A 25,644-nucleotide genomic window follows, 5' to 3' on the forward strand; every position below is an offset into this window, starting at 1 on the left:
TATTTTTTTGCCGTTATTTATTATTATTTTATTTTTTGCGCCGGTGAGGGGAAGGCTCTTTCCGGCGCGCACGCGATGGCCACCTAGCGGAGCTGGGTGAGCACATTTTCGGGCTCAAAATCCATCGTTTTGACCTCCAGGCACGCCGTTTCCATGCGTACTCTACACTGAAAGCGTTTTTAAGGAGTTTTCGGCTCATTCTATTGCATTTAATCGTTGTATTGTGTGTTTTATTTATTGGGTGGCACGTGGACACGTCTGAGCACCGGATCCCATCACTGTGCGGGCCAGTTCAGTTAGACGAGTGAGGGTTATAAGTTTTTTGCGTGACTCTACTAACGGGTGCGATCATACCAGCACTAATGCACCGGATCCCATCAGAACTCCGCAGTTAAGCGTGCTTGGGCGAGAGTAGTACTAGGATGGGTGACCTCCTGGGAAGTCCTCGTGTTGCACCCCTCGTTTTACTTTTTTCAATTATTTTTTTGCCGTTATTTATTATTATTTTATTTTTTGCGCCGGTGAGGGGAAGGCTCTTTCCGGCGCGCACGCGATGGCCACCTAGCGGAGCTGGGTGAGCACATTTTCGGGCTCAAAATCCATCGTTTTGACCTCCAGGCACGCCGTTTCCATGCGTACTCTACACTGAAAGCGTTTTTAAGGAGTTTTCGGCTCATTCTATTGCATTTAATCGTTGTATTGTGTGTTTTATTTATTGGGTGGCACGTGGACACGTCTGAGCACCGGATCCCATCACTGTGCGGGCCAGTTCAGTTAGACGAGTGAGGGTTATAAGTTTTTTGCGTGACTCTACTAACGGGTGCGATCATACCAGCACTAATGCACCGGATCCCATCAGAACTCCGCAGTCAAGCGTGCTTGGGCGAGAGTAGTACTAGGATGGGTGACCTCCTGGGAAGTCCTCGTGTTGCACCCCACGTTTTACTTTTTTCAATTATTTTTTTGCCGTTATTTATTATTATTTTATTTTTTGCGCCGGTGAGGGGAAGGCTCTTTCCGGCGCGCACGCGATGGCCACCTAGCGGAGCTGGGTGAGCACATTTTCGGGCTCAAAATCCATCGTTTTGACCTCCAGGCACGCCGTTTCCATGCGTACTCTACACTGAAAGCGTTTTTAAGGAGTTTTCGGCTCATTCTATTGCATTTAATCGTTGTATTGTGTGTTTTATTTATTGGGTGGCACGTGGACACGTCTGAGCACCGGATCCCATCACTGTGCGGGCCAGTTCAGTTAGACGAGTGAGGGTTATAAGTTTTTTGCGTGACTCTACTAACGGGTGCGATCATACCAGCACTAATGCACCGGATCCCATCAGAACTCCGCAGTTAAGCGTGCTTGGGCGAGAGTAGTACTAGGATGGGTGACCTCCTGGGAAGTCCTCGTGTTGCACCCCTCGTTTTACTTTTTTCAATTATTTTTTTGCCGTTATTTATTATTATTTTATTTTTTGCGCCGGTGAGGGGAAGGCTCTTTCCGGCGCGCACGCGATGGCCACCTAGCGGAGCTGGGTGAGCACATTTTCGGGCTCAAAATCCATCGTTTTGACCTCCAGGCACGCCGTTTCCATGCGTACTCTACACTGAAAGCGTTTTTAAGGAGTTTTCGGCTCATTCTATTGCATTTAATCGTTGTATTGTGTGTTTTATTTATTGGGTGGCACGTGGACACGTCTGAGCACCGGATCCCATCACTGTGCGGGCCAGTTCAGTTAGACGAGTGAGGGTTATAAGTTTTTTGCGTGACTCTACTAACGGGTGCGATCATACCAGCACTAATGCACCGGATCCCATCAGAACTCCGCAGTCAAGCGTGCTTGGGCGAGAGTAGTACTAGGATGGGTGACCTCCTGGGAAATCCTCGTGTTGCACCCCTCGTTTTACTTTTTTCAATTATTTTTTTGCCGTTATTTATTATTATTTTATTTTTTGCGCCGGTGAGGGGAAGGCTCTTTCCGGCGCGCACGCGATGGCCACCTAGCGGAGCTGGGTGAGCACATTTTCGGGCTCAAAATCCATCGTTTTGACCTCCAGGCACGCCGTTTCCATGCTTACTCTACACTGAAAGCGTTTTTAAGGAGTTTTCGGCTCATTCTATTGCATTTAATCGTTGTATTGTGTGTTTTATTTATTGGGTGGCACGTGGACACGTCTGAGCACCGGATCCCATCACTGTGCGGGCCAGTTCAGTTAGACGAGTGAGGGTTATAAGTTTTTTGCGTGACTCTACTAACGGGTGCGATCATACCAGCACTAATGCACCGGATCCCATCAGAACTCCGCAGTCAAGCGTGCTTGGGCGAGAGTAGTACTAGGATGGGTGACCTCCTGGGAAGTCCTCGTGTTGCACCCCTCGTTTTACTTTATTCAATTATTTTTTTGCCGTTATTTATTATTATTTTATTTTTTGCGCCGGTGAGGGGAAGGCTCTTTCCGGCGCGCACGCGATGGCCACCTAGCGGAGCTGGGTGAGCACATTTTCGGGCTCAAAATCCATCGTTTTGACCTCCAGGCACGCCGTTTCCATGCGTACTCTACACTGAAAGCGTTTTTAAGGAGTTTTCGGCTCATTCTATTGCATTTAATCGTTGTATTGTGTGTTTTATTTATTGGGTGGCACGTGGACACGTCTGAGCACCGGATCCCATCACTGTGCGGGCCAGTTCAGTTAGACGAGTGAGGGTTATAAGTTTTTTGCGTGACTCTACTAACGGGTGCGATCATACCAGCACTAATGCACCGGATCCCATCAGAACTCCGCAGTTAAGCGTGCTTGGGCGAGAGTAGTACTAGGATGGGTGACCTCCTGGGAAGTCCTCGTGTTGCACCCCTCGTTTTACTTTATTCAATTATTTTTTTGCCGTTATTTATTATTATTTTATTTTTTGCGCCGGTGAGGGGAAGGCTCTTTCCGGCGCGCACGCGATGGCCACCTAGCGGAGCTGGGTGAGCACATTTTCGGGCTCAAAATCCATCGTTTTGACCTCCAGGCACGCCGTTTCCATGCGTACTCTACACTGAAAGCGTTTTTAAGGAGTTTTCGGCTCATTCTATTGCATTTAATCGTTGTATTGTGTGTTTTATTTATTGGGTGGCACGTGGACACGTCTGAGCACCGGATCCCATCACTGTGCGGGCCAGTTCAGTTAGACGAGTGAGGGTTATAAGTTTTTTGCGTGACTCTACTAACGGGTGCGATCATACCAGCACTAATGCACCGGATCCCATCAGAACTCCGCAGTCAAGCGTGCATGGGCGAGAGTAGTACTAGGATGGGTGACCTCCTGGGAAGTCCTCGTGTTGCACCCCTCGTTTTACTTTTTTCAATTATTTTTTTGCCGTTATTTATTATTATTTTATTTTTTGCGCCGGTGAGGGGAAGGCTCTTTCCGGCGCGCACGCGATGGCCACCTAGCGGAACTGGGTGAGCACATTTTCGGGCTCAAAATCCATCGTTTTGACCTCCAGGCACGCCGTTTCCATGCGTACTCTACACTGAAAGCGTTTTTAAGGAGTTTTCGGCTCATTCTATTGCATTTAATCGTTGTATTGTGTGTTTTGTTTATTGGGTGGCACGTGGACACGTCTGAGCACCGGATCCCATCACTGTGCGGGCCAGTTCAGTTAGACGAGTGAGGGTTATAAGTTTTTTGCGTGACTCTACTAACGGGTGCGATCATACCAGCACTAATGCACCGGATCCCATCAGAACTCCGCAGTCAAGCGTGCTTGGGCGAGAGTAGTACTAGGATGGGTGACCTCCTGGGAAGTCCTCGTGTTGCACCCCTCGTTTTACTTTTTTCAATTATTTTTTTGCCGTTATTTATTATTATTTTATTTTTTGCGCCGGTGAGGGGAAGGCTCTTTCCGGCGCGCACGCGATGGCCACCTAGCGGAGCTGGGTGAGCACATTTTCGGGCTCAAAATCCATCGTTTTGACCTCCAGGCACGCCGTTTCCATGCGTACTCTACACTGAAAGCGTTTTTAAGGAGTTTTCGGCTCATTCTATTGCATTTAATCGTTGTATTGTGTGTTTTATTTATTGGGTGGCACGTGGACACGTCTGAGCACCGGATCCCATCACTGTGCGGGCCAGTTCAGTTAGACGAGTGAGGGTTATAAGTTTTTTGCGTGACTCTACTAACGGGTGCGATCATACCAGCACTAATGCACCGGATCCCATCAGAACTCCGCAGTCAAGCGTGCTTGGGCGAGAGTAGTACTAGGATGGGTGACCTCCTGGGAAGTCCTCGTGTTGCACCCCTCGTTTTACCTTTTTCAATTATTTTTTTGCCGTTATTTATTATTATTTTATTTTTTGCGCCGGTGAGGGGAAGGCTCTTTCCGGCGCGCACGCGATGGCCACCTAGCGGAGCTGGGTGAGCACATTTTCGGGCTCAAAATCCATCGTTTTGACCTCCAGGCACGCCGTTTCCATGCGTACTCTACACTGAAAGCGTTTTTAAGGAGTTTTCGGCTCATTCTATTGCATTTAATCGTTGTATTGTGTGTTTTATTTATTGGGTGGCACGTGGACACGTCTGAGCACCGGATCCCATCACTGTGCGGGCCAGTTCAGTTAGACGAGTGAGGGTTATAAGTTTTTTGCGTGACTCTACTAACGGGTGCGATCATACCAGCACTAATGCACCGGATCCCATCAGAACTCCGCAGCTAAGCGTGCTTGGGCGAGAGTAGTACTAGGATGGGTGACCTCCTGGGAAGTCCTCGTGTTGCACCCCTCGTTTTACCTTTTTCAATTATTTTTTTGCCGTTATTTATTATTATTTTATTTTTTGCGCCGGTGAGGGGAAGGCTCTTTCCGGCGCGCACGCGATGGCCACCTAGCGGAGCTGGGTGAGCACATTTTCGGGCTCAAAATCCATCGTTTTGACCTCCAGGCACGCCGTTTCCATGCGTACTCTACACTGAAAGCGTTTTTAAGGAGTTTTCGGCTCATTCTATTGCATTTAATCGTTGTATTGTGTGTTTTATTTATTGGGTGGCACGTGGACACGTCTGAGCACCGGATCCCATCACTGTGCGGGCCAGTTCAGTTAGACGAGTGAGGGTTATAAGTTTTTTGCGTGACTCTACTAACGGGTGCGATCATACCAGCACTAATGCACCGGATCCCATCAGAACTCCGCAGTTAAGCGTGCTTGAGCGAGAGTAGTACTAGGATGGGTGACCTCCTGGGAAGTCCTCGTGTTGCACCCCTCGTTTTACTTTTTTCAATTATTTTTTTGCCGTTATTTATTATTATTTTATTTTTTGCGCCGGTGAGGGGAAGGCTCTTTCCGGCGCGCACGCGATGGCCACCTAGCGGAGCTGGGTGAGCACATTTTCGGGCTCAAAATCCATCGTTTTGACCTCCAGGCACGCCGTTTCCATGCGTACTCTACACTGAAAGCGTTTTTAAGGAGTTTTCGGCTCATTCTATTGCATTTAATCGTTGTATTGTGTGTTTTATTTATTGGGTGGCACGTGGACACGTCTGAGCACCGGATCCCATCACTGTGCGGGCCAGTTCAGTTAGACGAGTGAGGGTTATAAGTTTTTTGCGTGACTCTACTAACGGGTGCGATCATACCAGCACTAATGCACCGGATCCCATCAGAACTCCGCAGTTAAGCGTGCTTGGGCGAGAGTAGTACTAGGATGGGTGACCTCCTGGGAAGTCCTCGTGTTGCACCCCTCGTTTTACCTTTTTCAATTATTTTTTTGCCGTTATTTATTATTATTTTATTTTTTGCGCCGGTGAGGGGAAGGCTCTTTCCGGCGCGCACGCGATGGCCACCTAGCGGAGCTGGGTGAGCACATTTTCGGGCTCAAAATCCATCGTTTTGACCTCCAGGCACGCCGTTTCCATGCGTACTCTACACTGAAAGCGTTTTTAAGGAGTTTTCGGCTCATTCTATTGCATTTAATCGTTGTATTGTGTGTTTTATTTATTGGGTGGCACGTGGACATGTCTGAGCACCGGATCCCATCACTGTGCGGGCCAGTTCAGTTAGACGAGTGAGGGTTATAAGTTTTTTGCGTGACTCTACTAACGGGTGCGATCATACCAGCACTAATGCACCGGATCCCATCAGAACTCCGCAGTTAAGCGTGCTTGGGCGAGAGTAGTACTAGGATGGGTGACCTCCTGGGAAGTCCTCGTGTTGCACCCCTCGTTTTACTTTTTTCAATTATTTTTTTGCCGTTATTTATTATTATTTTATTTTTTGCGCCGGTGAGGGGAAGGCTCTTTCCGGCGCGCACGCGATGGCCACCTAGCGGAGCTGGGTGAGCACATTTTCGGGCTCAAAATCCATCGTTTTGACCTCCAGGCACGCCGTTTCCATGCGTACTCTACACTGAAAGCGTTTTTAAGGAGTTTTCGGCTCATTCTATTGCATTTAATCGTTGTATTGTGTGTTTTATTTATTGGGTGGCACGTGGACACGTCTGAGCACCGGATCCCATCACTGTGCGGGCCAGTTCAGTTAGACGAGTGAGGGTTATAAGTTTTTTGCGTGACTCTACTAACGGGTGCGATCATACCAGCACTAATGCACCGGATCCCATCAGAACTCCGCAGTTAAGCGTGCTTGGGCGAGAGTAGTACTAGGATGGGTGACCTCCTGGGAAGTCCTCGTGTTGCACCCCTCGTTTTACCTTTTTCAATTATTTTTTTGCCGTTATTTATTATTATTTTATTTTTTGCGCCGGTGAGGGGAAGGCTCTTTCCGGCGCGCACGCGATGGCCACCTAGCGGAGCTGGGTGAGCACATTTTCGGGCTCAAAATCCATCGTTTTGACCTCCAGGCACGCCGTTTCCATGCGTACTCTACACTGAAAGCGTTTTTAAGGAGTTTTCGGCTCATTCTATTGCATTTAATCGTTGTATTGTGTGTTTTATTTATTGGGTGGCACGTGGACACGTCTGAGCACCGGATCCCATCACTGTGCGGGCCAGTTCAGTTAGACGAGTGAGGGTTATAAGTTTTTTGCGTGACTCTACTAACGGGTGCGATCATACCAGCACTAATGCACCGGATCCCATCAGAACTCCGCAGTTAAGCGTGCTTGAGCGAGAGTAGTACTAGGATGGGTGACCTCCTGGGAAGTCCTCGTGTTGCACCCCTCGTTTTACTTTTTTCAATTATTTTTTTGCCGTTATTTATTATTATTTTATTTTTTGCGCCGGTGAGGGGAAGGCTCTTTCCGGCGCGCACGCGATGGCCACCTAGCGGAGCTGGGTGAGCACATTTTCGGGCTCAAAATCCATCGTTTTGACCTCCAGGCACGCCGTTTCCATGCGTACTCTACACTGAAAGCGTTTTTAAGGAGTTTTCGGCTCATTCTATTGCATTTAATCGTTGTATTGTGTGTTTTATTTATTGGGTGGCACGTGGACACGTCTGAGCACCGGATCCCATCACTGTGCGGGCCAGTTCAGTTAGACGAGTGAGGGTTATAAGTTTTTTGCGTGACTCTACTAACGGGTGCGATCATACCAGCACTAATGCACCGGATCCCATCAGAACTCCGCAGTTAAGCGTGCTTGGGCGAGAGTAGTACTAGGATGGGTGACCTCCTGGGAAGTCCTCGTGTTGCACCCCTCGTTTTACCTTTTTCAATTATTTTTTTGCCGTTATTTATTATTATTTTATTTTTTGCGCCGGTGAGGGGAAGGCTCTTTCCGGCGCGCACGCGATGGCCACCTAGCGGAGCTGGGTGAGCACATTTTCGGGCTCAAAATCCATCGTTTTGACCTCCAGGCACGCCGTTTCCATGCGTACTCTACACTGAAAGCGTTTTTAAGGAGTTTTCGGCTCATTCTATTGCATTTAATCGTTGTATTGTGTGTTTTATTTATTGGGTGGCACGTGGACACGTCTGAGCACCGGATCCCATCACTGTGCGGGCCAGTTCAGTTAGACGAGTGAGGGTTATAAGTTTTTTGCGTGACTCTACTAACGGGTGCGATCATACCAGCACTAATGCACCGGATCCCATCAGAACTCCGCAGTTAAGCGTGCTTGAGCGAGAGTAGTACTAGGATGGGTGACCTCCTGGGAAGTCCTCGTGTTGCACCCCTCGTTTTACTTTTTTCAATTATTTTTTTGCCGTTATTTATTATTATTTTATTTTTTGCGCCGGTGAGGGGAAGGCTCTTTCCGGCGCGCACGCGATGGCCACCTAGCGGAGCTGGGTGAGCACATTTTCGGGCTCAAAATCCATCGTTTTGACCTCCAGGCACGCCGTTTCCATGCGTACTCTACACTGAAAGCGTTTTTAAGGAGTTTTCGGCTCATTCTATTGCATTTAATCGTTGTATTGTGTGTTTTATTTATTGGGTGGCACGTGGACACGTCTGAGCACCGGATCCCATCACTGTGCGGGCCAGTTCAGTTAGACGAGTGAGGGTTATAAGTTTTTTGCGTGACTCTACTAACGGGTGCGATCATACCAGCACTAATGCACCGGATCCCATCAGAACTCCGCAGTTAAGCGTGCTTGGGCGAGAGTAGTACTAGGATGGGTGACCTCCTGGGAAGTCCTCGTGTTGCACCCCTCGTTTTACCTTTTTCAATTATTTTTTTGCCGTTATTTATTATTATTTTATTTTTTGCGCCGGTGAGGGGAAGGCTCTTTCCGGCGCGCACGCGATGGCCACCTAGCGGAGCTGGGTGAGCACATTTTCGGGCTCAAAATCCATCGTTTTGACCTCCAGGCACGCCGTTTCCATGCGTACTCTACACTGAAAGCGTTTTTAAGGAGTTTTCGGCTCATTCTATTGCATTTAATCGTTGTATTGTGTGTTTTATTTATTGGGTGGCACGTGGACACGTCTGAGCACCGGATCCCATCACTGTGCGGGCCAGTTCAGTTAGACGAGTGAGGGTTATAAGTTTTTTGCGTGACTCTACTAACGGGTGCGATCATACCAGCACTAATGCACCGGATCCCATCAGAACTCCGCAGTTAAGCGTGCTTGGGCGAGAGTAGTACTAGGATGGGTGACCTCCTGGGAAGTCCTCGTGTTGCACCCCTCGTTTTACTTTTTTCAATTATTTTTTTGCCGTTATTTATTATTATTTTATTTTTTGCGCCGGTGAGGGGAAGGCTCTTTCCGGCGCGCACGCGATGGCCACCTAGCGGAGCTGGGTGAGCACATTTTCGGGCTCAAAATCCATCGTTTTGACCTCCAGGCACGCCGTTTCCATGCGTACTCTACACTGAAAGCGTTTTTAAGGAGTTTTCGGCTCATTCTATTGCATTTAATCGTTGTATTGTGTGTTTTATTTATTGGGTGGCACGTGGACACGTCTGAGCACCGGATCCCATCACTGTGCGGGCCAGTTCAGTTAGACGAGTGAGGGTTATAAGTTTTTTGCGTGACTCTACTAACGGGTGCGATCATACCAGCACTAATGCACCGGATCCCATCAGAACTCCGCAGTTAAGCGTGCTTGGGCGAGAGTAGTACTAGGATGGGTGACCTCCTGGGAAGTCCTCGTGTTGCACCCCTCGTTTTACCTTTTTCAATTATTTTTTTGCCGTTATTTATTATTATTTTATTTTTTGCGCCGGTGAGGGGAAGGCTCATTCCGGCGCGCACGCGATGGCCACCTAGCGGAGCTGGGTGAGCACATTTTCGGGCTCAAAATCCATCGTTTTGACCTCCAGGCACGCTGTTTCCATGCGTACTCTACACTGAAAGCGTTTTTAAGGAGTTTTCGGCTCATTCTATTGCATTTAATCGTTGTATTGTGTGTTTTATTTATTGGGTGGCACGTGGACACGTATGAGCACCGGATCCCATCACTGTGCGGGCCAGTTCAGTTAGACGAGTGAGGGTTATAAGTTTTTTGCGTGACTCTACTAACGGGTGCGATCATACCAGCACTAATGCACCGGATCCCATCAGAACTCCGCAGTTAAGCGTGCTTGGGCGAGAGTAGTACTAGGATGGGTGACCTCCTGGGAAGTCCTCGTGTTGCACCCCTCGTTTTACTTTTTTCAATTATTTTTTTGCCGTTATTTATTATTATTTTATTTTTTGCGCCGGTGAGGGGAAGGCTCTTTCCGGCGCGCACGCGATGGCCACCTAGCGGAGCTGGGTGAGCACATTTTCGGGCTCAAAATCCATCGTTTTGACCTCCAGGCACGCCGTTTCCATGCGTACTCTACACTGAAAGCGTTTTTAAGGAGTTTTCGGCTCATTCTATTGCATTTAATCGTTGTATTGTGTGTTTTATTTATTGGGTGGCACGTGGACACGTCTGAGCACCGGATCCCATCACTGTGCGGGCCAGTTCAGTTAGACGAGTGAGGGTTATATGTTTTTTGCGTGACTCTACTAACGGGTGCGATCATACCAGCACTAATGCACCGGATCCCATCAGAACTCCGCAGTTAAGCGTGCTTGGGCGAGAGTAGTACTAGGATGGGTGACCTCCTGGGAAGTCCTCGTGTTGCACCCCTCGTTTTACTTTTTTCAATTATTTTTTTGCCGTTATTTATTATTATTTTATTTTTTGCGCCGGTGAGGGGAAGGCTCTTTCCGGCGCGCACGCGATGGCCACCTAGCGGAGCTGGGTGAGCACATTTTCGGGCTCAAAATCCATCATTTTGACCTCCAGGCACGCCGTTTCCATGCGTACTCTACACTGAAAGCGTTTTTAAGGAGTTTTCGGCTCATTCTATTGCATTTAATCGTTGTATTGTGTGTTTTATTTATTGGGTGGCACGTGGACACGTCTGAGCACCGGATCCCATCACTGTGCGGGCCAGTTCAGTTAGACGAGTGAGGGTTATAAGTTTTTTGCGTGACTCTACTAACGGGTGCGATCATACCAGCACTAATGCACCGGATCCCATCAGAACTCCGCAGTTAAGCGTGCTTGGGCGAGAGTAGTACTAGGATGGGTGACCTCCTGGGAAGTCCTCGTGTTGCACCCCTCGTTTTACCTTTTTCAATTATTTTTTTGCCGTTATTTATTATTATTTTATTTTTTGCGCCGGTGAGGGGAAGGCTCTTTCCGGCGCGCACGCGATGGCCACCTAGCGGAGCTGGGTGAGCACATTTTCGGGCTCAAAATCCATCGTTTTGACCTCCAGGCACGCCGTTTCCATGCGTACTCTACACTGAAAGCGTTTTTAAGGAGTTTTCGGCTCATTCTATTGCATTTAATCGTTGTATTGTGTGTTTTATTTATTGGGTGGCACGTGGACACGTCTGAGCACCGGATCCCATCACTGTGCGGGCCAGTTCAGTTAGACGAGTGAGGGTTATAAGTTTTTTGCGTGACTCTACTAACGGGTGCGATCATACCAGCACTAATGCACCGGATCCCATCAGAACTCCGCAGTTAAGCGTGCTTGGGCGAGAGTAGTACTAGGATGGGTGACCTCCTGGGAAGTCCTCGTGTTGCACCCCTCGTTTTACTTTTTTCAATTATTTTTTTGCCGTTATTTATTATTATTTTATTTTTTGCGCCGGTGAGGGGAAGGCTCTTTCCGGCGCGCACGCGATGGCCACCTAGCGGAGCTGGGTGAGCACATTTTCGGGCTCAAAATCCGTCGTTTTGACCTCCAGGCACGCCGTTTCCATGCGTACTCTACACTGAAAGCGTTTTTAAGGAGTTTTCGGCTCATTCTATTGCATTTAATCGTTGTATTGTGTGTTTTATTTATTGGGTGGCACGTGGACACGTCTGAGCACCGGATCCCATCACTGTGCGGGCCAGTTCAGTTAGACGAGTGAGGGTTATAAGTTTTTTGCGTGACTCTACTAACGGGTGCGATCATACCAGCACTAATGCACCGGATCCCATCAGAACTCCGCAGTTAAGCGTGCTTGGGGGAGAGTAGTACTAGGATGGGTGACCTCCTGGGAAGTCCTCGTGTTGCACCCCTCGTTTTACCTTTTTCAATTATTTTTTTGCCGTTATTTATTATTATTTTATTTTTTGCGCCGGTGAGGGGAAGGCTCTTTCCGGCGCGCACGCGATGGCCACCTAGCGGAGCTGGGTGAGCACATTTTCGGGCTCAAAATCCATCGTTTTGACCTCCAGGCACGCCGTTTCCATGCGTACTCTACACTGAAAGCGTTTTTAAGGAGTTTTCGGCTCATTCTATTGCATTTAATCGTTGTATTGTGTGTTTTATTTATTGGGTGGCACGTGGACACGTCTGAGCACCGGATCCCATCACTGTGCGGGCCAGTTCAGTTAGACGAGTGAGGGTTATAAGTTTTTTGCGTGACTCTACTAACGGGTGCGATCATACCAGCACTAATGCACCAGATCCCATCAGAACTCCGCGGTTAAGCGTGCTTGGGCGAGAGTAGTACTAGGATGGGTGACCTCCTGGGAAGTCCTCGTGTTGCACCCCTCGTTTTACTTTTTTCAATTATTTTTTTGCCGTTATTTATTATTATTTTATTTTTTGCGCCGGTGAGGGGAAGGCTCTTTCCGGCGCGCACGCGATGGCCACCTAGCGGAGCTGGGTGAGCACATTTTCGGGCTCAAAATCCATCGTTTTGACCTCCAGGCACGCCGTTTCCATGCGTACTCTACACTGAAAGCGTTTTTAAGGAGTTTTCGGCTCATTCTATTGCATTTAATCGTTGTATTGTGTGTTTTATTTATTGGGTGGCACGTGGACACGTCTGAGCACCGGATCCCATCACTGTGCGGGCCAGTTCAGTTAGACGAGTGAGGGTTATAAGTTTTTTGCGTGACTCTACTAACGGGTGCGATCATACCAGCACTAATGCACCGGATCCCATCAGAACTCCGCAGTTAAGCGTGCTTGGGCGAGAGCAGTACTAGGATGGGTGACCTCCTGGGAAGTCCTCGTGTTGCACCCCTCGTTTTACCTTTTTCAATTATTTTTTTGCCGTTATTTATTATTATTTTATTTTTTGCGCCGGTGAGGGGAAGGCTCTTTCCGGCGCGCACGCGATGGCCACCTAGCGGAGCTGGGTGAGCACATTTTCGGGCTCAAAATCCATCGTTTTGACCTCCAGGCACGCCGTTTCCATGCGTACTCTACACTGAAAGCGTTTTTAAGGAGTTTTCGGCTCATTCTATTGCATTTAATCGTTGTATTGTGTGTTTTATTTATTGAGTGGCACGTGGACACGTCTGAGCACCGGATCCCATCACTGTGCGGGCCAGTTCAGTTAGACGAGTGAGGGTTATAAGTTTTTTGCGTGACTCTACTAACGGGTGCGATCATACCAGCACTAATGCACCGGATCCCATCAGAACTCCGCAGTTAAGCGTGCTTGGGCGAGAGTAGTACTAGGATGGGTGACCTCCTGGGAAGTCCTCGTGTTGCACCCCTCGTTTTACTTTTTTCAATTATTTTTTTGCCGTTATTTATTATTATTTTATTTTTTGCGCCGGTGAGGGGAAGGCTCTTTCCGGCGCGCACGCGATGGCCACCTAGCGGAGCTGGGTGAGCACATTTTCGGGCTCAAAATCCATCGTTTTGACCTCCAGGCACGCCGTTTCCATGCGTACTCTACACTGAAAGCGTTTTTAAGGAGTTTTCGGCTCATTCTATTGCATTTAATCGTTGTATTGTGTGTTTTATTTATTGGGTGGCACGTGGACACGTCTGAGCACCGGATCCCATCACTGTGCGGGCCAGTTCAGTTAGACGAGTGAGGGTTATAAGTTTTTTGCGTGACTCTACTAACGGGTGCGATCATACCAGCACTAATGCACCGGATCCCATCAGAACTCCGCAGTTAAGCGTGCTTGGGCGAGAGTAGTACTAGGATGGGTGACCTCCTGGGAAGTCCTCGTGTTGCACCCCTCGTTTTACCTTTTTCAATTATTTTTTTGCCGTTATTTATTATTATTTTATTTTTTGCGCCGGTGAGGGGAAGGCTCTTTCCGGCGCGCACGCGATGGCCACCTAGCGGAGCTGGGTGAGCACATTTTCGGGCTCAAAATCCATCGTTTTGACCTCCAGGCACGCCGTTTCCATGCGTACTCTACACTGAAAGCGTTTTTAAGGAGTTTTCGGCTCATTCTATTGCATTTAATCGTTGTATTGTGTGTTTTATTTATTGGGTGGCACGTGGACACGTCTGAGCACCGGATCCCATCACTGTGCGGGCCAGTTCAGTTAGACGAGTGAGGGTTATAAGTTTTTTGCGTGACTCTACTAACGGGTGCGATCATACCAGCACTAATGCACCGGATCCCATCAGAACTCCGCAGTTAAGCGTGCTTGGGCGAGAGTAGTACTAGGATGGGTGACCTCCTGGGAAGTCCTCGTGTTGCACCCCTCGTTTTACTTTTTTCAATTATTTTTTTGCCGTTATTTATTATTATTTTATTTTTTGCGCCGGTGAGGGGAAGGCTCATTCCGGCGCGCACGCGATGGCCACCTAGCGGAGCTGGGTGAGCACATTTTCGGGCTCAAAATCCATCGTTTTGACCTCCAGGCACGCCGTTTCCATGCGTACTCTACACTGAAAGCGTTTTTAAGGAGTTTTCGGCTCATTCTATTGCATTTAATCGTTGTATTGTGTGTTTTATTTATTGGGTGGCACGTGGACACGTCTGAGCACCGGATCCCATCACTGTGCGGGCCAGTTCAGTTAGACGAGTGAGGGTTATAAGTTTTTTGCGTGACTCTACCAACGGGTGCGATCATACCAGCACTAATGCACCGGATCCCATCAGAACTCCGCAGTTAAGCGTGCTTGGGCGAGAGTAGTACTAGGATGGGTGACCTCCTGGGAAGTCCTCGTGTTGCACCCCTCGTTTTACTTTTTTCAATTATTTTTTTGCCGTTATTTATTATTATTTTATTTTTTGCGCCGGTGAGGGGAAGGCTCTTTCCGGCGCGCACGCGATGGCCACCTAGCGGAGCTGGGTGAGCACATTTTCGGGCTCAAAATCCATCGTTTTGACCTCCAGGCACGCCGTTTCCATGCGTACTCTACACTGAAAGCGTTTTTAAGGAGTTTTCGGCTCATTCTATTGCATTTAATCGTTGTATTGTGTGTTTTATTTATTGGGTGGCACGTGGACACGTCTGAGCACCGGATCCCATCACTGTGCGGGCCAGTTCAGTTAGACGAGTGAGGGTTATAAGTTTTTTGCGTGACTCTACTAACGGGTGCGATCATACCAGCACTAATGCACCGGATCCCATCAGAACTCCGCAGTTAAGCGTGCTTGGGCGAGAGTAGTACTAGGATGGGTGACCTCCTGGGAAGTCCTCGTGTTGCACCCCTCGTTTTACTTTTTTCAATTATTTTTTTGCCGTTATTTATTATTATTTTATTTTTTGCGCCGGTGAGGGGAAGGCTCTTTCCGGCGCGCACGCGATGGCCACCTAGCGGAGCTGGGTGAGCACATTTTCGGGCTCAAAATCCATCGTTTTGACCTCCAGGCACGCCGTTTCCATGCGTACTCTACACTGAAAGCGTTTTTAAGGAGTTTTCGGCTCATTCTATTGCATTTAATCGTTGTATTGTGTGTTTTATTTATTGGGTGGCACGTGGACACGTCTGAGCACCGGATCCCATCACTGTGCGGGCCAGTTCAGTTAGACGAGTGAGGGTTATAAGTTTTTTGCGTGACTCTACTAACGGGTGCGATCATACCAGCACTAATGCACCGGATCCCATCAGAACTCCGCAGTTAAGCGTGCTTGGGCGAGAGTAGTACTAGGATGGGTGACCTCCTGGGAAGTCCTCGTGTTGCACCCCTCGTTTTACCTTTTTCAATTATTTTTTTGCCGTTATTTATTATTATTTTATTTTTTGCGCCGGTGAGGGGAAGGCTCTTTCCGACGCGCACGCGATGGCCACCTAGCGGAGCTGGGTGAGCACATTTTCGGGCTCAAAATCCATCGTTTTGACCTCCAGGCACGCCGTTTCCATGCGTACTCTACACTGAAAGCGTTTTTAAGGAGTTTTCGGCTCATTCTATTGCATTTAATCGTTGTATTGTGTGTTTTATTTATTGGGTGGCACGTGGACACGTCTGAGCACCGGATCCCATCACTGTGCGGGCCAGTTCAGTTAGACGAGTGAGGGTTATAAGTTTTTTGCGTGACTCTACTAACGGGTGCGATCATACCAGCACTAATGCACCGGATCCCATCAGAACTCCGCAGTTAAGCGTGCTTGGGCGAGAGTAGTACTAGGATGGGTGACCTCCTGGGAAGTCCTCGTGTTGCACCCCTCGTTTTACTTTTTTCAATTATTTTTTTGCCGTTATTTATTATTATTTTATTTTTTGCGCCGGTGAGGGGAAGGCTCTTTCCGGCGCGCACGCGATGGCCACCTAGCGGAGCTGGGTGAGCACATTTTCGGGCTCAAAATCCATCGTTTTGACCTCCAGGCGCGCCGTTTCCATGCGTACTCTACACTGAAAGCGTTTTTAAGGAGTTTTCGGCTCATTCTATTGCATTTAATCGTTGTATTGTGTGTTTTATTTATTGGGTGGCACGTGGACACGTCTGAGCACCGGATCCCATCACTGTGCGGGCCAGTTCTGTTAGACGAGTGAGGGTTATAAGTTTTTTGCGTGACTCTACTAACGGGTGCGATCATACCAGCACTAATGCACCGGATCCCATCAGAACTCCGCAGTTAAGCGTGCTTGGGCGAGAGTAGTACTAGGATGGGTGACCTCCTGGGAAGTCCTCGTGTTGCACCCCTCGTTTTACCTTTTTCAATTATTTTTTTGCCGTTATTTATTATTATTTTATTTTTTGCGCCGGTGAGGGGAAGGCTCTTTCCGGCGCGCACGCGATGGCCACCTAGCGGAGCTGGGTGAGCACATTTTCGGGCTCAAAATCCATCGTTTTGACCTCCAGGCACGCCGTTTCCATGCGTACTCTACACTGAAAGCGTTTTTAAGGAGTTTTCGGCTCATTCTATTGCATTTAATCGTTGTATTGTGTGTTTTATTTATTGGGTGGCACGTGGACACGTCTGAGCACCGGATCCCATCACTGTGCGGGCCAGTTCAGTTAGACGAGTGAGGGTTATAAGTTTTTTGCGTGACTCTACTAACGGGTGCGATCATACCAGCACTAATGCACCGGATCCCATCAGAACTCCGCAGTTAAGCGTGCTTGGGCGAGAGTAGTACTAGGATGGGTGACCTCCTGGGAAGTCCTCGTGTTGCACCCCTCGTTTTACTTTTTTCAATTATTTTTTTGCCGTTATTTATTATTATTTTATTTTTTGCGCCGGTGAGGGGAAGGCTCTTTCCGGCGCGCACGCGATGGCCACCTAGCGGAGCTGGGTGAGCACATTTTCGGGCTCAAAATCCATCGTTTTGACCTCCAGGCACGCCGTTTCCATGCGTACTCTACACTGAAAGCGTTTTTAAGGAGTTTTCGGCTCATTCTATTTCATTTAATCGTTGTATTGTGTGTTTTATTTATTGGGTGGCACGTGGACACGTCTGAGCACCGGATCCCATCACTGTGCGGGCCAGTTCAGTTAGACGAGTGAGGGTTATAAGTTTTTTGCGTGACTCTACTAACGGGTGCGATCATACCAGCACTAATGCACCGGATCCCATCAGAACTCCGCAGTTAAGCGTGCTTGGGCGAGAGTAGTACTAGGATGGGTGACCTCCTGGGAAGTCCTCGTGTTGCACCCCTCGTTTTACCTTTTTCAATTATTTTTTTGCCGTTATTTATTATTATTTTATTTTTTGCGCCGGTGAGGGGAAGGCTCTTTCCGGCGCGCACGCGATGGCCACCTAGCGGAGCTGGGTGAGCACATTTTCGGGCTCAAAATCCATCGTTTTGACCTCCAGGCACGCCGTTTCCATGCGTACTCTACACTGAAAGCGTTTTTAAGGAGTTTTCGGCTCATTCTATTGCATTTAATCGTTGTATTGTGTGTTTTATTTATTGGGTGGCACGTGGACACGTCTGAGCACCGGATCCCATCACTGTGCGGGCCAGTTCAGTTAGACGAGTGAGGGTTATAAGTTTTTTGCGTGACTCTACTAACGGGTGCGATCATACCAGCACTAATGCACAGGATCCCATCAGAACTCCGCAGTTAAGCGTGCTTGGGCGAGAGTAGTACTAGGATGGGTGACCTCCTGGGAAGTCCTCGTGTTGCACCCCTCGTTTTACCTTTTTCAATTATTTTTTTGCCGTTATTTATTATTATTTTATTTTTTGCGCCGGTGAGGGGAAGGCTCTTTCCGGCGCGCACGCGATGGCCACCTAGCGGAGCTGGGTGAGCACATTTTCGGGCTCAAAATCCATCATTTTGACCTCCAGGCACGCCGTTTCCATGCGTACTCTACACTGAAAGCGTTTTTAAGGAGTTTTCGGCTCATTCTATTGCATTTAATCGTTGTATTGTGTGTTTTATTTATTGGGTGGCACGTGGACACGTCTGAGCACCGGATCCCATCACTGTGCGGGCCAGTTCAGTTAGACGAGTGAGGGTTATAAGTTTTTTGCGTGACTCTACTAACGGGTGCGATCATACCAGCACTAATGCACCGGATCCCATCAGAACTCCGCAGCTAAGCGTGCTTGGGCGAGAGTAGTACTAGGATGGGTGACCTCCTGGGAAGTCCTCGTGTTGCACCCCTCGTTTTACTTTTTTCAATTATTTTTTTGCCGTTATTTATTATTATTTTATTTTTTGCGCCGGTGAGGGGAAGGCTCTTTCCGGCGCGCACGCGATGGCCACCTAGCGGAGCTGGGTGAGCACATTTTCGGGCTCAAAATCCATCGTTTTGACCTCCAGGCACGCCGTTTCCATGCGTACTCTACACTGAAAGCGTTTTTAAGGAGTTTTCGGCTCATTCTATTGCATTTAATCGTTGTATTGTGTGTTTTATTTATTGGGTGGCACGTGGACACGTCTGAGCACCGGATCCCATCACTGTGCGGGCCAGTTCAGTTAGACGAGTGAGGGTTATAAGTTTTTTGCGTGACTCTACTAACGGGTGCGATCATACCAGCACTAATGCACCGGATCCCATCAGAACTCCGCAGTTAAGCGTGCTTGGGTGAGAGTAGTACTAGGATGGGTGACCTCCTGGGAAGTCCTCGTGTTGCACCCCTCGTTTTACGTTTTTCAATTATTTTTTTGCCGTTATTTATTATTATTTTATTTTTTGCGCCGGTGAGGGGAAGGCTCTTTCCGGCGCGCACGCGATGGCCACCTAGCGGAGCTGGGTGAGCACATTTTCGGGCTCAAAATCCATCGTTTTGACCTCCAGGCACGCCGTTTCCATGCGTACTCTACACTGAAAGCGTTTTTAAGGAGTTTTCGGCTCATTCTATTGCATTTAATCGTTGTATTGTGTGTTTTATTTATTGGGTCGCACGTGGACACGTCTGAGCACCGGATCCCATCACTGTGCGGGCCAGTTCAGTTAGACGAGTGAGGGTTATAAGTTTTTTGCGTGACTCTACTAACGGGTGCGATCATACCAGCACTAATGCACCGGATCCCATCAGAACTCCGCAGTTAAGCGTGCTTGGGCGAGAGTAGTACTAGGATGGGTGACCTCCTGGGAAGTCCTCGTGTTGCACCCCTCGTTTTACCTTTTTCAATTATTTTTTTGCCGTTATTTATTATTATTTTATTTTTTGCGCCGGTGAGGGGAAGGCTCTTTCCGGCGCGCACGCGATGGCCACCTAGCGGAGCTGGGTGAGCACATTTTCGGGCTCAAAATCCATCGTTTTGACCTCCAGGCACGCCGTTTCCATGCGTACTCTACACTGAAAGCGTTTTTAAGGAGTTTTCGGCTCATTCTATTGCATTTAATCGTTGTATTGTGTGTTTTATTTATTGGGTGGCACATGGACACGTCTGAGCACCGGATCCCATCACTGTGCGGGCCAGTTCAGTTAGACGAGTGAGGGTTATAAGTTTTTTGCGTGACTCTACTAACGGGTGCGATCATACCAGCACTAATGCACCGGATCCCATCAGAACTCCGCAGTTAAGCGTGCTTGGGCGAGAGTAGTACTAGGATGGGTGACCTCCTGGGAAGTCCTCGTGTTGCACCCCTCGTTTTACTTTTTTCAATTATTTTTTTGCCGTTATTTATTATTATTTTATTTTTTGCGCCGGTGAGGGTAAGGCTCTTTCCGGCGCGCACGCGATGGCCACCTAGCGGAGCTGGGTGAGCACATTTTCGGGCTCAAAATCCATCGTTTTGACCTCCAGGCACGCCGTTTCCATGCGTACTCTACACTGAAAGCGTTTTTAAGGAGTTTTCGGCTCATTCTATTGCATTTAATCGTTGTATTGTGTGTTTTATTTATTGGGTGGCACGTGGACACGTCTGAGCACCGGATCCCATCACTGTGCGGGCCAGTTCAGTTAGACGAGTGAGGGTTATAAGTTTTTTTCGTGACTCTACTAACGGGTGCGATCATACCAGCACTAATGCACCGGATCCCATCAGAACTCCGCAATTAAGCGTGCTTGGGCGAGAGTAGTACTAGGATGGGTGACCTCCTGGGAAGTCCTCGTGTTGCACCCCTCGTTTTCCCTTTTTCAATTATTTTTTTGCCGTTATTTATTATTATTTTATTTTTTGCGCCGGTGAGGGGAAGGCTCTTTCCGGCGCGCACGCGATGGCCACCTAGCGGAGCTGGGTGAGCACATTTTCGAGCTCAAAATCCATCGTTTTGACCTCCAGGCACGCCGTTTCCATGCGTACTCTACACTGAAAGCGTTTTTAAGGAGTTTTCGGCTCATTCTATTGCATTTAATCGTTGTATTGTGTGTTTTATTTATTGGGTGGCACGTGGACACGTCTGAGCACCGGATCCCATCACTGTGCGGGCCAGTTCAGTTAGACGAGTGAGGGTTATAAGTTTTTTGCGTGACTCTACTAACGGGTGCGATCATACCAGCACTAATGCACCGGATCCCATCAGAACTCCGCAGTTAAGCGTGCTTGGGCGAGAGTAGTACCAGGATGGGTGACCTCCTGGGAAGTCCTCGTGTTGCACCCCTCGTTTTACTTTTTTCAATTATTTTTTTGCCGTTATTTATTATTATTTTATTTTTTGCGCCGGTGAGGGGAAGGCTCTTTCCGGCGCGCACGCGATGGCCACCTAGCGGAGCTGGGTGAGCACATTTTCGGGCTCAAAATCCATCGTTTTGACCTGCAGGCACGCCGTTTCCATGCGTACTCTACACTGAAAGCGTTTTTAAGGAGTTTTCGGCTCATTCTATTGCATTTAATCGTTGTATTGTGTGTTTTATTTATTGGGTGGCACGTGGACACGTCTGAGCACCGGATCCCATCACTGTGCGGGCCAGTTCAGTTAGACGAGTGAGGGTTATAAGTTTTTTGCGTGACTCTACTAACGGGTGCGATCATACCAGCACTAATGCACCGGATCCCATCAGAACTCCGCAGTTAAGCGTGCTTGGGCGAGAGTAGTACTAGGATGGGTGACCTCCTGGGAAGTCCTCGTGTTGCACCCCTCGTTTTACTTTTTTCAATTATTTTTTTGCCGTTATTTATTATTATTTTATTTTTTGCGCCGGTGAGGGGAAGGCTCTTTCCGGCGCGCACGCGATGGCCACCTAGCGGAGCTGGGTGAGCACATTTTCGGGCTCAAAATCCATCGTTTTGACCTCCAGGCACGCCGTTTCCATGCGTACTCTACACTGAAAGCGTTTTTAAGGAGTTTTCGGCTCATTCTATTGCATTTAATCGTTGTATTGTGTGTTTTATTTATTGGGTGGCACGTGGACACGTCTGAGCACCGGATCCCATCACTGTGCGGGCCAGTTCAGTTAGACGAGTGAGGGTTATAAGTTTTTTGCGTGACTCTACTAACGGGTGCGATCATACCAGCACTAATGCACCGGATCCCATCAGAACTCCGCAGTTAAGCGTGCTTGGGCGAGAGTAGTACTAGGATGGGTGACCTCCTGGGAAGTCCTCGTGTTGCACCCCTCGTTTTACTTTTTTCAATTATTTTTTTGCCGTTATTTATTATTATTTTATTTTTTGCGCCGGTGAGGGGAAGGCTCATTCCGGCGCGCACGCGATGGCCACCTAGCGGAGCTGGGTGAGCACATTTTCGGGCTCAAAATCCATCGTTTTGACCTCCAGGCACGCCGTTTCCATGCGTACTCTACACTGAAAGCGTTTTTAAGGAGTTTTCGGCTCATTCTATTGCATTTAATCGTTGTATTGTGTGTTTTATTTATTGGGTGGCACGTGGACACGTCTGAGCACCGGATCCCATCACTGTGCGGGCCAGTTCAGTTAGACGAGTGAGGGTTATAAGTTTTTTGCGTGACTCTACTAACGGGTGCGATCATACCAGCACTAATGCACCGGATCCCATCAGAACTCCGCAGTTAAGCGTGCTTGGGCGAGAGTAGTACTAGGATGGGTGACCTCCTGGGAAGTCCTCGTGTTGCACCCCTCGTTTTACTTTTTTCAATTATTTTTTTGCCGTTATTTATTATTATTTTATTTTTTGCGCCGGTGAGGGGAAGGCTCTTTCCGGCGCGCACGCGATGGCCACCTAGCGGAGCTGGGTGAGCACATTTTCGGGCTCAAAATCCATCGTTTTGACCTCCAGGCACGCCGTTTCCATGCGTACTCTACACTGAAAGCGTTTTTAAGGAGTTTTCGGCTCATTCTATTGCATTTAATCGTTGTATTGTGTGTTTTATTTATTGGGTGGCACGTGGACACGTCTGAGCACCGGATCCCATCACTGTGCGGGCCAGTTCAGTTAGACGAGTGAGGGTTATAAGTTTTTTGCGTGACTCTACTAACGGGTGCGATCATACCAGCACTAATGCACCGGATCCCATCAGAACTCCGCAGTTAAGCGTGCTTGGGCGAGAGTAGTACTAGGATGGGTGACCTCCTGGGAAGTCCTCGTGTTGCACCCCTCGTTTTACTTTTTTCAATTATTTTTTTGCCGTTATTTATTATTATTTTATTTTTTGCGCCGGTGAGGGGAAGGCTCATTCCGGCGCGCACGCGATGGCCACCTAGCGGAGCTGGGTGAGCACATTTTCGGGCTCAAAATCCATCGTTTTGACCTCCAGGCACGCCGTTTCCATGCGTACTCTACACTGAAAGCGTTTTTAAGGAGTTTTCGGCTCATTCTATTGCATTTAATCGTTGTATTGTGTGTTTTATTTATTGGGTGGCACGTGGACACGTCTGAGCACCGGATCCCATCACTGTGCGGGCCAGTTCAGTTAGACGAGTGAGGGTTATAAGTTTTTTGCGTGACTCTACTAACGGGTGCGATCATACCAGCACTAATGCACCGGATCCCATCAGAACTCCGCAGCTAAGCGTGCTTGGGCGAGAGTAGTACTAGGATGGGTGACCTCCTGGGAAGTCCTCGTGTTGCACCCCTCGTTTTACTTTTTTCAATTATTTTTTTGCCGTTATTTATTATTATTTTATTTTTTGCGCCGGTGAGGGGAAGGCTCATTCCGGCGCGCACGCGTTGGCCACCTAGCGGAGCTGGGTGAGCACATTTTCGGGCTCAAAATCCATCGTTTTGACCTCCAGGCACGCCGTTTCCATGCGTACTCTACACTGAAAGCGTTTTTAAGGAGTTTCCGGCTCATTCTATTGCATTTAATCGTTGTATTGTGTGTTTTATTTATTGGGTGGCACGTGGACACGTCTGAGCACCGGATCCCATCACTGTGCGGGCCAGTTCAGTTAGACGAGTGAGGGTTATAAGTTTTTTGCGTGACTCTACTAACGGGTGCGATCATACCAGCACTAATGCACCGGATCCCATCAGAACTCCGCAGCTAAGCGTGCTTGGGCGAGAGTAGTACTAGGATGGGTGACCTCCTGGGAAGTCCTCGTGTTGCACCCCTCGTTTTACTTTTTTCAATTATTTTTTTGCCGTTATTTATTATTATTTTATTTTTTGCGCCGGTGAGAGGAAGGCTCATTCCGGCGCGCACGCGATGGCCACCTAGCGGAGCTGGGTGAGCACATTTTCGGGCTCAAAATCCATCGTTTTGACCTCCAGGCACGCCGTTTCCATGCGTACTCTACACTGAAAGCGTTTTTAAGGAGTTTTCGGCTCATTCTATTGCATTTAATCGTTGTATTGTGTGTTTTATTTATTGGGTGGCACGTGGACACGTCTGAGCACCGGATCCCATCACTGTGCGGGCCAGTTCAGTTAGACGAGTGAGGGTTATAAGTTTTTTGCGTGACTCTACTAACGGGTGCGATCATACCAGCACTAATGCACCAGATCCCATCAGAACTCCGCGGTTAAGCGTGCTTGGGCGAGAGTAGTACTAGGATGGGTGACCTCCTGGGAAGTCCTCGTGTTGCACCCCTCGTTTTACTTTTTTCAATTATTTTTTTGCCGTTATTTATTATTATTTTATTTTTTGCGCCGGTGAGGGGAAGGCTCATTCCGGCGCGCACGCGATGGCCACCTAGCGGAGCTGGGTGAGCACATTTTCGGGCTCAAAATCCATCGTTTTGACCTCCAGGCACGCCGTTTCCATGCGTACTCTACACTGAAAGCGTTTTTAAGGAGTTTTCGGCTCATTCTATTGCATTTAATCGTTGTATTGTGTGTTTTATTTATTGGGTGGCACGTGGACACGTCTGAGCACCGGATCCCATCACTGTGCGGGCCAGTTCAGTTAGACGAGTGAGGGTTATAAGTTTTTTGCGTGACTCTACTAACGGGTGCGATCATACCAGCACTAATGCACCGGATCCCATCAGAACTCCGCAGTTAAGCGTGCTTGGGCGAGAGTAGTACTAGGATGGGTGACCTCCTGGGAAGTCCTCGTGTTGCACCCCTCGTTTTACTTTTTTCAATTATTTTTTTGCCGTTATTTATTATTATTTTATTTTTTGCGCCGGTGAGGGGAAGGCTCTTTCCGGCGCGCACGCGATGGCCACCTAGCGGAGCTGGGTGAGCACATTTTCGGGCTCAAAATCCATCGTTTTGACCTCCAGGCACGCCGTTTCCATGCGTACTCTACACTGAAAGCGTTTTTAAGGAGTTTTCGGCTCATTCTATTGCATTTAATCGTTGTATTGTGTGTTTTATTTATTGGGTGGCACGTGGACACGTCTGAGCACCGGATCCCATCACTGTGCGGGCCAGTTCAGTTAGACGAGTGAGGGTTATAAGTTTTTTGCGTGACTCTACTAACGGGTGCGATCATACCAGCACTAATGCACCGGATCCCATCAGAACTCCGCAGTTAAGCGTGCTTGGGCGAGAGTAGTACTAGGATGGGTGACCTCCTGGGAAGTCCTCGTGTTGCACCCCTCGTTTTACTTTTTTCAATTATTTTTTTGCCGTTATTTATTATTATTTTATTTTTTGCGCCGGTGAGGGGAAGGCTCATTCCGGCGCGCACGCGATGGCCACCTAGCGGAGCTGGGTGAGCACATTTTCGGGCTCAAAATCCATCGTTTTGACCTCCAGGCACGCCGTTTCCATGCGTACTCTACACTGAAAGCGTTTTTAAGGAGTTTTCGGCTCATTCTATTGCATTTAATCGTTGTATTGTGTGTTTTATTTATTGGGTGGCACGTGGACACGTCTGAGCACCGGATCCCATCACTGTGCGGGCCAGTTCAGTTAGACGAGTGAGG

General features: G+C 48.4%; 53 non-coding genes across 53 annotated transcripts; all 53 read left to right on the top strand.

The window, feature by feature from the left end:
* Positions 1–340: 340 nt before the first annotated feature.
* LOC133853142 (5S ribosomal RNA) lies at positions 341–459 on the top strand. The gene has a single exon (XR_009896256.1). It is a non-coding gene; the product is annotated as a 5S ribosomal RNA (ribosomal RNA).
* A 359-nt stretch (positions 460–818) lies between these two features.
* LOC133853422 (5S ribosomal RNA) lies at positions 819–937 on the top strand. The gene has a single exon (XR_009896523.1). It is a non-coding gene; the product is annotated as a 5S ribosomal RNA (ribosomal RNA).
* Positions 938–1,296: 359 nt separating this feature from the next.
* LOC133853143 (5S ribosomal RNA) lies at positions 1,297–1,415 on the top strand. Its single transcript, XR_009896257.1, has one exon. It is a non-coding gene; the product is annotated as a 5S ribosomal RNA (ribosomal RNA).
* A 359-nt stretch (positions 1,416–1,774) lies between these two features.
* On the top strand, positions 1,775–1,893 carry LOC133853466 (5S ribosomal RNA). The gene has a single exon (XR_009896567.1). It is a non-coding gene; the product is annotated as a 5S ribosomal RNA (ribosomal RNA).
* Positions 1,894–2,252: 359 nt separating this feature from the next.
* LOC133853424 (5S ribosomal RNA) lies at positions 2,253–2,371 on the top strand. Its single transcript, XR_009896525.1, has one exon. It is a non-coding gene; the product is annotated as a 5S ribosomal RNA (ribosomal RNA).
* Positions 2,372–2,730: 359 nt separating this feature from the next.
* On the top strand, positions 2,731–2,849 carry LOC133853144 (5S ribosomal RNA). The gene has a single exon (XR_009896258.1). It is a non-coding gene; the product is annotated as a 5S ribosomal RNA (ribosomal RNA).
* A 359-nt stretch (positions 2,850–3,208) lies between these two features.
* LOC133853513 (5S ribosomal RNA) lies at positions 3,209–3,327 on the top strand. The gene has a single exon (XR_009896614.1). It is a non-coding gene; the product is annotated as a 5S ribosomal RNA (ribosomal RNA).
* A 359-nt stretch (positions 3,328–3,686) lies between these two features.
* LOC133853425 (5S ribosomal RNA) lies at positions 3,687–3,805 on the top strand. Its single transcript, XR_009896526.1, has one exon. It is a non-coding gene; the product is annotated as a 5S ribosomal RNA (ribosomal RNA).
* Positions 3,806–4,164: 359 nt separating this feature from the next.
* Positions 4,165–4,283, top strand: LOC133853426 (5S ribosomal RNA). The gene has a single exon (XR_009896527.1). It is a non-coding gene; the product is annotated as a 5S ribosomal RNA (ribosomal RNA).
* Positions 4,284–4,642: 359 nt separating this feature from the next.
* Positions 4,643–4,761, top strand: LOC133853350 (5S ribosomal RNA). The gene has a single exon (XR_009896454.1). It is a non-coding gene; the product is annotated as a 5S ribosomal RNA (ribosomal RNA).
* A 359-nt stretch (positions 4,762–5,120) lies between these two features.
* On the top strand, positions 5,121–5,239 carry LOC133853540 (5S ribosomal RNA). Its single transcript, XR_009896641.1, has one exon. It is a non-coding gene; the product is annotated as a 5S ribosomal RNA (ribosomal RNA).
* Positions 5,240–5,598: 359 nt separating this feature from the next.
* On the top strand, positions 5,599–5,717 carry LOC133853145 (5S ribosomal RNA). Its single transcript, XR_009896259.1, has one exon. It is a non-coding gene; the product is annotated as a 5S ribosomal RNA (ribosomal RNA).
* A 359-nt stretch (positions 5,718–6,076) lies between these two features.
* On the top strand, positions 6,077–6,195 carry LOC133853147 (5S ribosomal RNA). Its single transcript, XR_009896260.1, has one exon. It is a non-coding gene; the product is annotated as a 5S ribosomal RNA (ribosomal RNA).
* A 359-nt stretch (positions 6,196–6,554) lies between these two features.
* On the top strand, positions 6,555–6,673 carry LOC133853148 (5S ribosomal RNA). Its single transcript, XR_009896261.1, has one exon. It is a non-coding gene; the product is annotated as a 5S ribosomal RNA (ribosomal RNA).
* Positions 6,674–7,032: 359 nt separating this feature from the next.
* On the top strand, positions 7,033–7,151 carry LOC133853542 (5S ribosomal RNA). The gene has a single exon (XR_009896642.1). It is a non-coding gene; the product is annotated as a 5S ribosomal RNA (ribosomal RNA).
* A 359-nt stretch (positions 7,152–7,510) lies between these two features.
* Positions 7,511–7,629, top strand: LOC133853149 (5S ribosomal RNA). Its single transcript, XR_009896262.1, has one exon. It is a non-coding gene; the product is annotated as a 5S ribosomal RNA (ribosomal RNA).
* A 359-nt stretch (positions 7,630–7,988) lies between these two features.
* LOC133853544 (5S ribosomal RNA) lies at positions 7,989–8,107 on the top strand. The gene has a single exon (XR_009896644.1). It is a non-coding gene; the product is annotated as a 5S ribosomal RNA (ribosomal RNA).
* A 359-nt stretch (positions 8,108–8,466) lies between these two features.
* Positions 8,467–8,585, top strand: LOC133853151 (5S ribosomal RNA). Its single transcript, XR_009896264.1, has one exon. It is a non-coding gene; the product is annotated as a 5S ribosomal RNA (ribosomal RNA).
* A 359-nt stretch (positions 8,586–8,944) lies between these two features.
* LOC133853152 (5S ribosomal RNA) lies at positions 8,945–9,063 on the top strand. Its single transcript, XR_009896265.1, has one exon. It is a non-coding gene; the product is annotated as a 5S ribosomal RNA (ribosomal RNA).
* Positions 9,064–9,422: 359 nt separating this feature from the next.
* LOC133853153 (5S ribosomal RNA) lies at positions 9,423–9,541 on the top strand. The gene has a single exon (XR_009896266.1). It is a non-coding gene; the product is annotated as a 5S ribosomal RNA (ribosomal RNA).
* Positions 9,542–9,900: 359 nt separating this feature from the next.
* Positions 9,901–10,019, top strand: LOC133853154 (5S ribosomal RNA). Its single transcript, XR_009896267.1, has one exon. It is a non-coding gene; the product is annotated as a 5S ribosomal RNA (ribosomal RNA).
* A 359-nt stretch (positions 10,020–10,378) lies between these two features.
* LOC133853155 (5S ribosomal RNA) lies at positions 10,379–10,497 on the top strand. The gene has a single exon (XR_009896268.1). It is a non-coding gene; the product is annotated as a 5S ribosomal RNA (ribosomal RNA).
* Positions 10,498–10,856: 359 nt separating this feature from the next.
* Positions 10,857–10,975, top strand: LOC133853156 (5S ribosomal RNA). Its single transcript, XR_009896269.1, has one exon. It is a non-coding gene; the product is annotated as a 5S ribosomal RNA (ribosomal RNA).
* A 359-nt stretch (positions 10,976–11,334) lies between these two features.
* On the top strand, positions 11,335–11,453 carry LOC133853157 (5S ribosomal RNA). Its single transcript, XR_009896270.1, has one exon. It is a non-coding gene; the product is annotated as a 5S ribosomal RNA (ribosomal RNA).
* A 359-nt stretch (positions 11,454–11,812) lies between these two features.
* On the top strand, positions 11,813–11,931 carry LOC133852837 (5S ribosomal RNA). The gene has a single exon (XR_009896021.1). It is a non-coding gene; the product is annotated as a 5S ribosomal RNA (ribosomal RNA).
* A 359-nt stretch (positions 11,932–12,290) lies between these two features.
* Positions 12,291–12,409, top strand: LOC133852838 (5S ribosomal RNA). The gene has a single exon (XR_009896022.1). It is a non-coding gene; the product is annotated as a 5S ribosomal RNA (ribosomal RNA).
* Positions 12,410–12,768: 359 nt separating this feature from the next.
* On the top strand, positions 12,769–12,887 carry LOC133853384 (5S ribosomal RNA). Its single transcript, XR_009896487.1, has one exon. It is a non-coding gene; the product is annotated as a 5S ribosomal RNA (ribosomal RNA).
* A 359-nt stretch (positions 12,888–13,246) lies between these two features.
* On the top strand, positions 13,247–13,365 carry LOC133853158 (5S ribosomal RNA). Its single transcript, XR_009896271.1, has one exon. It is a non-coding gene; the product is annotated as a 5S ribosomal RNA (ribosomal RNA).
* A 359-nt stretch (positions 13,366–13,724) lies between these two features.
* Positions 13,725–13,843, top strand: LOC133853159 (5S ribosomal RNA). Its single transcript, XR_009896272.1, has one exon. It is a non-coding gene; the product is annotated as a 5S ribosomal RNA (ribosomal RNA).
* A 359-nt stretch (positions 13,844–14,202) lies between these two features.
* Positions 14,203–14,321, top strand: LOC133853160 (5S ribosomal RNA). The gene has a single exon (XR_009896273.1). It is a non-coding gene; the product is annotated as a 5S ribosomal RNA (ribosomal RNA).
* Positions 14,322–14,680: 359 nt separating this feature from the next.
* LOC133853163 (5S ribosomal RNA) lies at positions 14,681–14,799 on the top strand. Its single transcript, XR_009896275.1, has one exon. It is a non-coding gene; the product is annotated as a 5S ribosomal RNA (ribosomal RNA).
* Positions 14,800–15,158: 359 nt separating this feature from the next.
* Positions 15,159–15,277, top strand: LOC133853164 (5S ribosomal RNA). The gene has a single exon (XR_009896276.1). It is a non-coding gene; the product is annotated as a 5S ribosomal RNA (ribosomal RNA).
* A 359-nt stretch (positions 15,278–15,636) lies between these two features.
* Positions 15,637–15,755, top strand: LOC133853165 (5S ribosomal RNA). Its single transcript, XR_009896277.1, has one exon. It is a non-coding gene; the product is annotated as a 5S ribosomal RNA (ribosomal RNA).
* A 359-nt stretch (positions 15,756–16,114) lies between these two features.
* LOC133853166 (5S ribosomal RNA) lies at positions 16,115–16,233 on the top strand. The gene has a single exon (XR_009896278.1). It is a non-coding gene; the product is annotated as a 5S ribosomal RNA (ribosomal RNA).
* A 359-nt stretch (positions 16,234–16,592) lies between these two features.
* On the top strand, positions 16,593–16,711 carry LOC133853167 (5S ribosomal RNA). The gene has a single exon (XR_009896279.1). It is a non-coding gene; the product is annotated as a 5S ribosomal RNA (ribosomal RNA).
* A 359-nt stretch (positions 16,712–17,070) lies between these two features.
* On the top strand, positions 17,071–17,189 carry LOC133853168 (5S ribosomal RNA). The gene has a single exon (XR_009896280.1). It is a non-coding gene; the product is annotated as a 5S ribosomal RNA (ribosomal RNA).
* A 359-nt stretch (positions 17,190–17,548) lies between these two features.
* LOC133853169 (5S ribosomal RNA) lies at positions 17,549–17,667 on the top strand. The gene has a single exon (XR_009896281.1). It is a non-coding gene; the product is annotated as a 5S ribosomal RNA (ribosomal RNA).
* A 359-nt stretch (positions 17,668–18,026) lies between these two features.
* On the top strand, positions 18,027–18,145 carry LOC133853516 (5S ribosomal RNA). The gene has a single exon (XR_009896617.1). It is a non-coding gene; the product is annotated as a 5S ribosomal RNA (ribosomal RNA).
* A 359-nt stretch (positions 18,146–18,504) lies between these two features.
* LOC133853351 (5S ribosomal RNA) lies at positions 18,505–18,623 on the top strand. The gene has a single exon (XR_009896455.1). It is a non-coding gene; the product is annotated as a 5S ribosomal RNA (ribosomal RNA).
* A 359-nt stretch (positions 18,624–18,982) lies between these two features.
* LOC133853472 (5S ribosomal RNA) lies at positions 18,983–19,101 on the top strand. Its single transcript, XR_009896573.1, has one exon. It is a non-coding gene; the product is annotated as a 5S ribosomal RNA (ribosomal RNA).
* Positions 19,102–19,460: 359 nt separating this feature from the next.
* On the top strand, positions 19,461–19,579 carry LOC133853170 (5S ribosomal RNA). Its single transcript, XR_009896282.1, has one exon. It is a non-coding gene; the product is annotated as a 5S ribosomal RNA (ribosomal RNA).
* A 359-nt stretch (positions 19,580–19,938) lies between these two features.
* Positions 19,939–20,057, top strand: LOC133853171 (5S ribosomal RNA). Its single transcript, XR_009896283.1, has one exon. It is a non-coding gene; the product is annotated as a 5S ribosomal RNA (ribosomal RNA).
* Positions 20,058–20,416: 359 nt separating this feature from the next.
* Positions 20,417–20,535, top strand: LOC133853524 (5S ribosomal RNA). The gene has a single exon (XR_009896626.1). It is a non-coding gene; the product is annotated as a 5S ribosomal RNA (ribosomal RNA).
* Positions 20,536–20,894: 359 nt separating this feature from the next.
* Positions 20,895–21,013, top strand: LOC133853324 (5S ribosomal RNA). Its single transcript, XR_009896429.1, has one exon. It is a non-coding gene; the product is annotated as a 5S ribosomal RNA (ribosomal RNA).
* Positions 21,014–21,372: 359 nt separating this feature from the next.
* LOC133853172 (5S ribosomal RNA) lies at positions 21,373–21,491 on the top strand. The gene has a single exon (XR_009896284.1). It is a non-coding gene; the product is annotated as a 5S ribosomal RNA (ribosomal RNA).
* Positions 21,492–21,850: 359 nt separating this feature from the next.
* LOC133853174 (5S ribosomal RNA) lies at positions 21,851–21,969 on the top strand. The gene has a single exon (XR_009896286.1). It is a non-coding gene; the product is annotated as a 5S ribosomal RNA (ribosomal RNA).
* A 359-nt stretch (positions 21,970–22,328) lies between these two features.
* LOC133853175 (5S ribosomal RNA) lies at positions 22,329–22,447 on the top strand. The gene has a single exon (XR_009896287.1). It is a non-coding gene; the product is annotated as a 5S ribosomal RNA (ribosomal RNA).
* A 359-nt stretch (positions 22,448–22,806) lies between these two features.
* Positions 22,807–22,925, top strand: LOC133853176 (5S ribosomal RNA). Its single transcript, XR_009896288.1, has one exon. It is a non-coding gene; the product is annotated as a 5S ribosomal RNA (ribosomal RNA).
* A 359-nt stretch (positions 22,926–23,284) lies between these two features.
* LOC133853352 (5S ribosomal RNA) lies at positions 23,285–23,403 on the top strand. The gene has a single exon (XR_009896456.1). It is a non-coding gene; the product is annotated as a 5S ribosomal RNA (ribosomal RNA).
* A 359-nt stretch (positions 23,404–23,762) lies between these two features.
* On the top strand, positions 23,763–23,881 carry LOC133853353 (5S ribosomal RNA). Its single transcript, XR_009896457.1, has one exon. It is a non-coding gene; the product is annotated as a 5S ribosomal RNA (ribosomal RNA).
* Positions 23,882–24,240: 359 nt separating this feature from the next.
* LOC133852839 (5S ribosomal RNA) lies at positions 24,241–24,359 on the top strand. Its single transcript, XR_009896023.1, has one exon. It is a non-coding gene; the product is annotated as a 5S ribosomal RNA (ribosomal RNA).
* Positions 24,360–24,718: 359 nt separating this feature from the next.
* LOC133853177 (5S ribosomal RNA) lies at positions 24,719–24,837 on the top strand. Its single transcript, XR_009896289.1, has one exon. It is a non-coding gene; the product is annotated as a 5S ribosomal RNA (ribosomal RNA).
* A 359-nt stretch (positions 24,838–25,196) lies between these two features.
* On the top strand, positions 25,197–25,315 carry LOC133853179 (5S ribosomal RNA). Its single transcript, XR_009896290.1, has one exon. It is a non-coding gene; the product is annotated as a 5S ribosomal RNA (ribosomal RNA).
* Positions 25,316–25,644: the final 329 nt, after the last annotated feature.

The sequence above is a fragment of the Alnus glutinosa genome, chromosome 12 (assembly GCF_958979055.1).
Source record: "Alnus glutinosa chromosome 12, dhAlnGlut1.1, whole genome shotgun sequence".
Lineage (NCBI taxonomy): Eukaryota > Viridiplantae > Streptophyta > Magnoliopsida > Fagales > Betulaceae > Alnus > Alnus glutinosa.